The sequence below is a fragment of the Peromyscus leucopus genome, chromosome 3 (assembly GCF_004664715.2).
Source record: "Peromyscus leucopus breed LL Stock chromosome 3, UCI_PerLeu_2.1, whole genome shotgun sequence".
Classification (NCBI taxonomy): Eukaryota; Metazoa; Chordata; class Mammalia; order Rodentia; family Cricetidae; genus Peromyscus; species Peromyscus leucopus.
The window spans coordinates 35,060,215-35,072,723 of NC_051065.1; the positions used below are offsets into that span (position 1 = coordinate 35,060,215).

The 12,509-nt window shown below is 37.2% G+C and overlaps 1 protein-coding gene across 2 annotated transcripts in view; it reads right to left on the reverse strand.

The window, feature by feature from the left end:
- The window catches only part of Cd36 (CD36 molecule), a 74,523-nt gene extending 71,879 nt beyond the window's left edge, over window positions 1-2,644 (reverse strand). Inside the window, exon 1 of one of the 2 annotated variants that reach the window (XM_028891329.2) lies at window positions 2,539-2,644. The gene's annotated coding sequence lies outside the window, so the exon portion shown is untranslated. The remainder of the gene's footprint in view (window positions 1-2,538) is intronic. The other variant, XM_028891328.2, reaches the window with a different exon arrangement.
- Window positions 2,645-12,509: the final 9,865 nt, after the last annotated feature.

Here is a 12,509-nt window from a genome sequence, read left to right on the forward strand (position 1 = left end):
GAAAAAATTGATGGGGCCGAGGCTCACTTGGTAGATTGATTACTTTCTATTTGTGCATGAAGTCCTGGGTTTGTTTGCCAACACTATGTAAAGAGGCTTGGAAGCCCATATCTGTAATCCCAGCAGTTGGGAGACAGACAAAGAGGATCATAAATTCAAGGTCATCCTACCTTACCCACCTAATGAGTTGGAAGCCAGCTTTGGATATTGGAGTTTTTGTCTCAAAACAAGCAAAGAAAGATGACTACAATGTGTAGCAGACTGCTCTTCACACCTGCTTTCAGTGTCTTAACTACTTTCGGTACTTCTACACAGAACTAATGAAACAGTAGAACTATTTACTGACTTATCATTCCTTCTACATTTCCTGTGCACTTAGGGTTCTTGACTATTTCCTGTTTTCACTAACTGCTTGTAAAGAAGGATTTCCAGGATTAAACACTGTTTAAGATCCCCTGGTGTAAAGAGTAATGTACACTATAACTTCTCTCCCAACAATGCTCATCATGAAAAACACAGTAATCCACAAACACATTTTATATTTCAATTTACAGAAATAATTTTGTTGCAATATTTTCCCTTTTAGTGAAATAGATTTTTTTCTCACATAATATATCCTGATTACAGTTTCCACTTCTTTTACTCTTCCCTATTCCTCCCCAACTCCTCTCCAATCAAGGTCCAGTCCCTTTCTGTTGCTCAATAGAAAACAAATAGGATTCTAAGGAATAATAATTAAAATATAACATAACTAATTAATATATTACAGTACAAAGATAAAACAAGAAGTAACACATTGGACCTGGACAAAATCAGCCAGCAGAAAGAATGCATCACAGATAAGGCCCACTCATTGCATGCTCAGGAACCTCATAACTACACTGATAGAAGCCATAGAAGCTACAATAGATAGACAAAGGACCTGGTGCAAACCCATGCAGACCCTCAATTTTCACGAAATCTTAATTTTAAATGTTGTAACTTTTTCCAGTGAACAGAAATACCTATGAAGTTAATGTACGAATACTAGGGATGTCTGATTCAATTTCTTAGCCGTCATCTTAATGAAGAATGGCTCCAGGAGACAGGGACCCACAGTGACAGACGTCATCTGGGGGTGTTTTGTTTTGACTGTCACTCACTGAATGGCCCTTTTCTGATGTCTGGCACCCAAACACTTCCCCCCAACAACCATCTCTTGAGTTCTCTTATCATTTTGCTTTTTTCCCACGTGAAATTGTCTTACTCTCCTCAGATGTTTAATTTCTTTACTAAACTCTCAGATCAGTCCATGGCAAAGTTGTTGTTGCCTTTTATGAGTAGATCCAATTCCACATAATTAGTGCTTGTGTAGTTCATCATTTGGGGATATTTCTCCTTCCTCCTCTCAGGCTCACAGAAGTCTTGCTGATCCACAAATGAACTTTTGTTATTTAGGTTCACCTGAGAAGAAGGCAGGTGGCCTGTTTGTCTTCATTTGATCCAGATTCCTTCCTAGTTTTGAGTTCCCTCCCAGAGAGGGACAAACTGTCTACACCTTTGTAAGAATCAGCCAGAATTCCTTAGACAGAAGTAAGCCTCATCCCAAACAGCCGTTCTACAGAGACAAGAAGTCAGTGAACTTTCCTAGTAAAGACACTCATCTAATTCAGTCCTAAGCTTTTAAAAATAGACCAGAACGTCAGAATCAATTACCATTTCAGTATTAGCAGCTGTTTAGTCACTCAGTAACTATGCTGTTAAGTTTGTTTTATGAAAAGTTGCTACCCTAAAATTATTTGCTTTGCTGTATATGAAACACACCTTTAGAAAAATATCTGCTGTCAAATCTTCCAATGACCCACAAAGAACCAAACTGGGGGATACTGGTCAGTATAAGTTATGTGATCACCAATGATCCACACTTTAATGTGTAGAAAAACTTCTTTCCTATTCTTCCTAGGAGTTAACCAGCTAAGAGTAGGAATCTTTCCAGTTATTTTTTGTGCATTAAATCAGTAGTGACTTGAAGCCAGAAAACATCTTCTGAGCCTGTACACAAAGTCCATTCAGCCTCCACTCTGATTTTTAAAAACTATTTTTGTAACCTTGAAGCAAAAAACTAATTCATGGTTTTAGAGTAGTATAACTAAAAGATTAGTATTAAAAAGGCCTAAAAGATAAACAAATTGCACTAAGATATAAGATTTAGGCATAAACATAACTTTTGAAAATATACAGAAACAATAATTTGAACTAAAATTTGATGAAAACTTTGCTTCCTCAAATAATCTTTAAAAATGAGATATGAAATTCAATAGGGGAAGTCTTACAGAATGAGTTGGAGCATTTGGCAATCTAGAATTTAAGGGTCCAAAATAAAATGTCTTTATCTTCTTACTTGCAAATAGACTTCTTAACAGAATCATTACAAATTGAATTATGGTATCAGATAACATACACCTTCCCAGAGATTCACATAATTGATTCATAGATAAGAGTAAGTCAGCCACAAAGATACAAACAGTTACACTCCTAAATAAAAATAATTCTGCTTACCAGCTTCTAGAGGATCGTGCTTGCCCAGTCACAGCATTTTAAAACTTGCTTCAGGGAGACCGTTGAAGGAGACACAGAAAGTAAACATACCAATTCCCCAGCCCAGCAGCTGAGAACTCTGGGAGGAGGCACAGGGTCTCAGCCATTCATTTGTCTTCTAGGCTATCCTGACATCTGACAGCCATTGACATCCCGAGCATTCCAGCACTTCAGACTCATGCCTAAGAGGAGATAAATATAGGACTCTGACATCTGAGCCAAATGAAATGAAAGCTAATGTGAAAAATCGCCCTTATTTTGTGCCTCAGTTCAGGTAAATAAAACCCTTAATCCTCTTCCTGCTGAAACCTTGTTATGTCCCTGAAGAAATAGTTGCTGTGCTTATGAAACACATAAATTCAAAATCACCTGTGATTACTAGTCAGCTTTTGTCTCGTGATTATCATTTGCTCTGATACAGATAGTCTTGGGCTCCTTTTCTGACCAAGTGTGAAACAGTACAACAGCAGTTCACTATGGTTTAATCAACAGTTTTGCTCCAGCCACTGTGGAAGCTATTACATATCAGAATAAACTGTGAATGTCTACATGGCAAGCTTTCTCAGTAAGTTTTTCCTTGTTTTCAGTTATAGTTTGGTCATTCTTGTTTAACTTATTTAATGAGTCAGTGTGTGCCACACATTTACTGTGGTGTTTAGGTTTAAATTACTGTTATTTAAAATCTTGATGCAGGGGGAGGGGCTTGGTCCTGCCTCAACAGAATGTACCAGGCTTTGCTGACTCCCCATAGGAGGCCTTATATTTTTGGTGGAGGGAATGGGGAGTGGTTGAGGGGGGATAGGCTGGGTACGGGGATCAAGAGGAGGGAAGAGAAGGGGATCTGTGGTTGGTGTGTAAAATGAATTTTAAAAAATTCTTAATAAAGAAAATAAATCTTTTGAATGGTTGCTTTCTGCAGTTGGTTTAGAATGAATTTGACTTAATACTACAGGTAGGTACATGAATAAAGCTGGACCCTCAATCTGAGTAAATCCTGTGATTAAAATTAAACTCCAATAACAGGTGGCATGTTTTTAGCAACACATCACTGGTTTCATAAATAATTCATGTATTAAGAATTTCTCCATAGTTAAACAAACAGAGAGATCAAGAAAGACCAAAAAATCAAACAGGACACTGCTGTTTCTTTTTAGATGGCAAGTTTTTTTATTTGACAGCTCTATCCTAGAAAGGTACTAAGGGGAAAGACAAGGCACAGTTACATGTTTTGTGAAACTCTCCTGTAACAAATAACACTTACCCTCTACTTTGTCAAATCATCAATAACAGTACTCCCTGTGATACTTCAGTGACAGCTCTCATGAGTGGAGACATCCATGTGCCTGGCACTTTGCTGTGTGTGGATAGAATTATTTTGGTTCCTTGTCCCAAATGAACCCTTCCAATAAACTTAATAGTTATAAGCCTTTTCTACAGAAAAGAAAATAAACTGAAATATTACTTGTATCAAAGTAGCCATTCTATGAGCAATTCCAAGGTTTGATTTTATTTATTTATTTATTTATTTATTTATTTATTTATTTACTTACTTACTTACTTACTTACTTACTTACTTACTTACTTACTTACTTACTTATTTTTGTTTAGGCAAAATTAGGGAAAACATAGAAATGTCCCCTAGGGAGAATTACACAAACAGCGGGAAATCAAGGGAAGCATTGTGTCTGAACACACACACAAAGACAGCCTGTATTCCCCGTTGTACAGGGTAAACTTTCATCTGTGTGTCTTTGCTCCTGACAGCGTGTGTAAGACTCTGTCCTAGGACGTGGAGGGGCAGTCCTGGTAACAGCAGCTCCAGTGCAATCTGACTTCTGATAGTGACAGATGGGTAATGACTGCAGTGGCTTACGTTCTTGCTCAATACCAGGAAAAACCTGCTACATGAAGTTTGAACCATATATTCTCAAATATAACATAATATGGCTCTTTCATTACTATAGAATATGGTTTTGTGTATAAGATGCCTACCATTTAGATTTAAAGCTACTCTGCTCTTTTTTTTTCTTTTTTTCAATTGAAGAAAACAGTTGGGAATAATCTAGTGAGTCTTGCAGCAACTTTTTTTAAAATTTAATTTAATTTTATTTTACAATACAATTCAGTTCTACATATCAGCCCCTGATTCCCTTGTTCTCCCCCCTCCCGCCCCCCCTGCCCTTTTCCCCAGCACACCCCCCATTCCCACCTCCTCCAGGGCAAAGCGTCCCCCAAGGACTGAGATCAACCTGGTACACTCAGTCCAGGCAGGTCCAGTCCCCTCCTCCTACACTGAGCCAAGTGTCCCTGCATAAGCCCCAGGTTTCAAACAGCCAACTCATGCAATGAGCAGAGGACCTGGTACCACTGCCTAGATGCCTCCCAAACAGATCAAGCCAATCAACTGTCTCACCTTTTCAGAGGGCATGATCCAGTTGGGGGCCCCTCAGCCATTGGTTCATACTCCATGTGTTTCCATTCTTTTGGCTATTTGTCTCTGTGCTTTATAGACGGGGTTTCTAGCACGACGATTAGGGTGTTTGGCCATCCCATCAACAGACATGTAGAAGGCTGCAAATAGATCCATATCTATCACTGAGCACAAAACTTAAGTCCAAGTGGATCAAGGATCACAACATAAATCCAGCTACTCTGAACCTGCTAGAAGAGAAAGTAGGAAGTAGTCTTGAATGCATTGGCATAGGAGATCACTTCCTAAATATAACACCAGTAGCACAGACACTGAGAGAAACAATCAATCAATGGGACCTCTTGAAACTGAGAAGCTTTTGTAGAGCAAAGGATACAGTCAACAAGGCAAAGCGACAGCCTACAGAATGGGAAAAGGTCTTCACAAACCCCACATCTGACAGAGGACTGATATCCAGAATATATAAGGAACTCAAGAAATTAAACATCAAAATGCCCAACAGTCCATTTAAGAAATGGGCTATAGAACTAAACAGAGAATCCTCAACAGAGGAAACTCAAATGGCTGAAAGACATTTAAGGAATTGCTCAACATCCCTAATTATCAGGGAAATGCAAATCAAAACAACTCTGAGATACCACCTTATGCCTGTCAGAATGGCTAAGATCAAAAACACTAAAGACACCTTATACTAGAGAGGATGTGGAGCTAGGGGAACTCTCCTCTACTGCTGGTGGGAATGCAAGCTTGTACAACCACTTTGGAAATCAATATAGTGCTTTCTTAGAAAATTGGGAATCAATCTCCCCCAAGATCCAGCTATACCACTCTTGGACATATACCCAAGGAATGCTCAATAATACCACAAGAGCACTTGCTCAGTTATGTTCATATCAGCATTGTATGTAATAGCCAGAACCTGGAAACAACCTAGGTGCCCTTCAACTGAAGAACAGATAAATAAAATGTGCTACATATACACAATGGACTACTATTCAGCAGAGGAAAACAATGACATCATGAGGTTTGCAAGCAAATGGATAGATCTAGAAAAAAATCATCCTGAGTGAGGTAACCCAGACTCAGAAAGACAAACATGGTAATCACTCATAGAACGATACTAGATGTGGTACAAGGATGTCTGGACTGCTACTCACATCACCAGGGAGGCTACCTGGAAAACAGGACCCCAAGAAAGACACAGGGATTGCCCAATGACAGAGAAATGGATGAGATCTACATGAACAGCCTGGACATGAGTGGGGGTAATGAAGGGTGAGGGTGGAGGGAAAGAGAGCTTAGAGGAGTGGGAGATCCCAGCTGGAACAAGAACAGAGAGGGAGAACAAGGAATAAGAGACCATGATAAATGAAGACCACATGAGAATAGGAAGAAGCAAAGTGCTAGAGAGGCCCACAGAAATCCACAAAGATACCCTCACAATAGACGGCTGGCAATGGTCGAGAGACAGCCAGAACTGACCTACTCTGGTGATGGGATGGCCAAACACCCTAATTGTCGTGCTTGCAGCAATTCTTAATAGCTGCTAGACATTCAGATTTAAAGTTCAGGTAACAACCATCCCACTAATAGCAGCTGCTGAGAGAACATTCCTTATAAGACATCATCATGGTTTCATTTCTGTCTGAAAATCTTACTCCAAGGAAGCAATGAAATTTATCAAGCCTCTAAAATGTCACTCCAGTTTTGAAATTGCAGTAGCATTTATGTTCTTTTTCCTACCCCCTAGTGATTTTCTTTCTTTTAGATGCATTCTTCTTCTACTAGGCCAGCATTAATAATTAATGAAGTTCACTTGGTCATTAATCAATATATCAGACTGGATATATTTAGAATATATAAACTTATAATACAATCATTTTCAAAATCATTTCATATAAGCCAAAATTTTAAATTATAAAAACCCTTTGTATTTCATTGCCCATTGTTTGAGAGTTCATGGTGAACTGTTTTGAATCCTTGGCTCAGTAATGTAACAGGGAAGGAACAATGTGTGGCCTTCTAGGGAAAAATTGGCATAAACTCCTTGACCCACTTGAAAACAATGAGTAATTGTCACTGAAACACTTAAACATTAACCTTGCTAACTTAAGTTTCAGAAAAACATTTTTGGGAAACATCCTTGTATAACTATCAGCTTGCTTAGCTTGACCATAGGGTCAGAAAGACATTTAATGGATAATTTATAACTAAGTGTATCACCAAATTCTTCCTGGGGTTGTCTGTAGTTCTTTTCCCCATGTTAGCATGGAACAAATGGTGTCACTCTAAGCCATCCTTCCTAAGGAACAGGTTATTGAAGGAGATTGTGATGTTTTGCTTTACATTTCTCTGCTTAACTTGTTCTCAAATCTACCATGTGTAATGTCTTTTTTCTAAACATCACATTAAGGTGAAGGTTTTGTTGTGACTCCCTCAACAAACTTAATTCTTTCCTTGGTTGGAGGGGCATAATTTGGAAACAGTATCTCACACTATAGCTAGTGCTAGCCAGAGCTCACTATGTTAACTGGGTTTGCCTCAAACTCATGGAAACTCTCTTGTCTCATTTTCAATGTATGCCACAAAACTGACTTTTCTCCTAGGAAAATGTTAAAAAAGAAGTTAAATAGTTTTCCTACATACATGGTAGCATACATAGTAAATAGGTAGATTTAGTCATTCTACAAAACATATGTGTTGTAAGCATCACACTATGATTAACATACAACTTACGCTTACATTTAAAAATTACAGTAATATGTTTGTAAAGTATTGAATTTAGAAGAAATTGCTTCCTATTTGCTAACTGTTAAGAATGGAGCCTGAAGGAAATCCATATTACTAAGATAAATTTCTATTAAGTTCTCTTAAGTATTTTCCAGAAACTTAAAATTGACAATAACTTTCATAATCCATTTAATCCTCCCTTCCTTTATTATCTTCATTGATACAAAAGGCTCCCCAACAATTATCATAACACATCAAAACCCAAAGAAACATTTTTCCTTTTTATAAATGAGTGGCCATTTATTCCTTGACTCAGTAGCAAGCTATATTAAGATTCTGTACACATGAACGTATTACTTTATGTGATTAAATTAGGTGTCAAAGTTTGTGCATCTATCTTATTATTTAGTGAATGCACATCTATATATGGATATTTTGTATTTGTGTACACAGGAATGAGATGAACTGAAGTATAAAAGTAAATAGGTATTAATGATCAAACAATTAAGAAAGTATTTAAAAACAAAGGCAGAAACTACAGTGAACCACGGAGCAAAACATGGCAGATGCAAACACCTAAAAGCAGAAAGGAAAATCAGGATGGGAGAGAACAGGAAGGAGAAAGAAGAGATGGCACAGGGGTTTGTAGGGACTATTCCTACCCTAGAAGAAGAAGCTTCTGAAGTAATCTAGACTTTTGAAGTACTCTGAAAAATGCATAATGAAATCTCAGTTGCATTGAAAAAGTGTATAATAGCAAAACTGGTGGATAAAGAGAGGTAGAAGTGGGTGGAAAGAAGCCAGAAAAACAGCTGTTGATGAATGGAATGGTGACTTGGCCAAAAGTGGGTCCAAGAACAACAGGGAACATATACAGATTTTTTTCTCAAAAATGTATATTGAAGATTAAATAGGTTTTCAATTGTGCGCTGGTATGAGTAAAAGCCTGAGGTTAATTTAAGAAGTCTTATATGGAAATGTAGAAGTCTTTTTCCTTGGATAACCGTGAACACACATTGAGCTATGGTGGTTGGCCCAGATCAAGCATTGAAAGACTGCTTTATGGATGGAGATGAGAATAAATGAAGAAGCAAGTAAGTCAAATTGAGTCAGATGAAAACACAAGTGAACAGTGATGTTGAAACATGAGAGTATCAATCCTTGGTGCTATCAGTTTCTAACTGCCAACTGAACAAACACTGCACAAAAAGCATTTGAATAATAATTGAATCTGTATTGAAAATATACAGACATTTTCTTGTCATTACCTTTAAGTAATTCAGAAATTTACTTTTTATTCACATTATAATAAATAGTATAAGTAATCTGGAGAAAATTTGAGGTATATAGGGGAATTTTTGTAGCCTATAAGCTAATATTTTTAGCACAGGTTCTTGGTTGCACAATACTTAGCCATTTATACATATATCCCTCGACAGTACTGAGAAGGACTGTGGAATTGTTTGGTTTGGTTCTCATAGAAAGCCTTCACAATGTACAACAAGCTAAACGGCACCTTTAAAGATAGCACCAGGAAGATAAATCTTGTAGACCAAGAACCACAGGGAAGTCAAGAAACCCCGTACTTGAACAACACCATGAAAAACACAAAGAATGATTTAAAGAAATGTTGCAAGAGCTTTACACACATTTGGCTATGTGTACAGAGCTTGTAATCTAATGGAAACTTAGGTCCCCCTGGACCAAGAGCAAATAATATCCACAGGACATAAGGTCCCTCTTCTAGCAGAACAAAACAACAGGCTGGTAGCCAATTATGGTAGCAGCCAAGCAGATGTCCCACTGGTTTTTAAATCAAACTGAGAGCATGGGTTTGTTACAATTATTGCTTTCATTCTGTAGGCACTTTCTATTTATAAAATTACTTCGATATGTTCAGGTAATTTATCAATAATAATAATAATAATAATAATAATAATAATAATAAAACGCTTCTAATATATTTGCTTTATGAGCAATAATGCAAAGCACCAGTCTCTTTTCTTTTAAAGAGACACAGGGAGGTAAAGTAGGACAGACTTAAGGTCCACAGTAAATCTCTAGAATTGAAATGTCTAGCTGTTACAGTGTGTTTTATATATTGTTCTTCTGCTCCTTGTAATGTTCATTCCAGTTTCTTAGCTGTCCTTTCTCAGTCTTCTGTTGGGGTTCTTTTTGCTCTAAGTGCATTCCAAATGTAAATGTCTATTAATATCTAGGTTTACACTTTCATTTTTCTTCTGGTATTTTTTCTTCTTTAATATTCTCTCAGCTTCTGTTTGCATTTTCTGAATTGATTCAAAATTCATTTTTTGATCTACAAATTCTATTCTAATTGTAAAAATTGTTTTTGAGAATTTTTATGCCCTGGTATATTGTATATTATTTAATCTTTTGTGAAAATATAAATATTTGTCATTTTACAAATTAAGAACAAAATCCAGGCATCAGAACACACAAATGTAATTCAAGCCGCAGTAAGTTTCAAGCCATTGGAGCTATAACCAAAAAATCGTTTCAATGCAAAACAATGAAAACAAAAATTAAGTGGCTAATTTTATTGACTCGGTATCATTGTGGGAAAACTTGTCCTAAAAGCCCACGATTCAGGTTAGAACTATTCAGCACTCTTTTGGGATGACATTACATATTGATCTGTTCCCAAGAGTGTAAATGGTGACAAACTAGGTGTGGAAGTAGGGAAAAGGGAACAAATCTACTACCGGAGAGAGTGCAAACTAGCATAGATACCAGAGGAATCCATATAGGATTTGAGGCTCCCCCAAAACCTAAGAATAAATCTATCACCATTCAGTCCTACCCGTCCTGGTCATACTTACCAAAAGAGCCATCTCCTACTACAGTGATACTTGTTTTTGTCTACGCTGATTGCTGCTCTGTTTACAGTAAGGCCTACAGCATCATTCACTGTTCAGATATTTCCATTATCTAGATTTTTGAATTTTCTAGCTAAATGTATTTGCTATGGAACAATCTTTGTACATTGTAAATTTGTATTACTCTCATTGTTAATAAAAAGCTGATTGGCCAATGGCTAGTCAGGACAAGGTTAGGTGGGACAACCAGACTAAGAATGCTGGGAAGAAGAAGGAGTCAGAGGAGACACCATGAGATGCAAAGCAAGCAGGATGATGGGAAGTACATACATGAGGTAAATGAGCCTCAGGACAGCACATAGATTAATAGAAATGGGTTAATTTAAGCTATAAAAGCTAGCTAAAACAAGCTTAAGCTATTGGCTCAAAATTTATAATTAACAATAAGCCTCTGTGTGGTTATTTAGGGAGTAGCTGGTGGGACAGAAAAATCCGCTTACAAATGGTGCCTAAATATCAGGCACCTACATCCACATAAGACCTGAGAAAGCTCATAAAAGCTCTAAACACACAAAAACAGAGTAAAAAAACTGGTTCATAGCAATTGCTGTTTCTTGGGTAGGTTGGAAGCTAACAGCAAATAGGGTGGCTCCTTTAAGAGGCTTCTTCTTGGCTTGGTGCTAATGGCAAACATGGGCACAGCTCTCTTAAGAGGCCTTACTACCAAACACTTATATGAGGTTTGTGAGTAGCACACTGTTCAATAGCAGTGTGGACCCAATGGGTCCCAGAGTTGGGGTGGTGAACATGGCTCCCCAATACCTCTGCCATGAGGCTGAGCTCTCAGGGAGCTGAGAGCGGAGGAGCTAACATGCCGGAATCTAAGTTACACAGCAGTTTAAGTTTGGTTCATGCAATCAAAAAAAAACATTACCGATGCATAGTAAGGACAGATCCAGACAAAAGAAACCTCTAAATGGCTTACAATGTGTTAAAAAATATACATAGGCTTGGAAGAGAAAAAAAGACATGTTGTATGTAGTCATAGATTAAAAAATAGTTTAAAAAATTATAAAGTTCTTAAAAAAGGAATAAAGTGATAAAAATACAATAAGCCACATAAAGATGAAAAATACAGAGTCTGGATCCTGTATATTACTATGTTGCCTTTAAATTTTTTGATTGCTGATTAAAGAGATGCTAAGAGACATGTGATTATGAAACCTGCTAGATTAAACCAACCTATATATTTTAAAAATATCTTAACTTCAAAATTGAAGTCAAAGGGTATGTTCCTTTGGGTGAGAATTCATGTTTTTATGTCCATAGGAAATGAGAGGTTATAGATTCATTCCAAGTGGATATAGAAAGGTTTGATATTGGGGAAGACCCTCCTGAAAATCTTGGCTACAGACAAAAAATAAGTCTAGAAAAACTACAAAACGTGTAACATATACTTTACCTGCTCAAACATAAAACAAAAAAAAAATCATCTTTGGGTAACGTGTACAATGCACAGTCTATACTTGCATTAATGCAGACATGTATGTTACCTTTAAAATGTATGTATTTTCAGAACAAAGAGACCAGAAATGAATGGCCCATGTGATCCAGCATCTCAAAATGCCTCTGACAGAACCAATTTGCTTCAAAAGAAAATGATGGGCATCAAAGACTCTCTATATGGAGTTTGCTTTCTTTATGGCAAAACCTAGTCATTTGGGCAAAAAAAGAAAAATGTTCTTGGCTCAATTGCTGACAGTATATTGTCCAAACTGGATCAGCAGGATGCAAAATAAAAGAGAAATTGCCAAACTTTTCCAAGACAAGGTAGGACAGTCCTTCAAAATTCCCTGCTTCTCAAAAATGTCTGTCAGAAATACTGCGCTTATAGGCCAAAGCTGGATGACCCAAAATTACAGAAGAACTTTGGG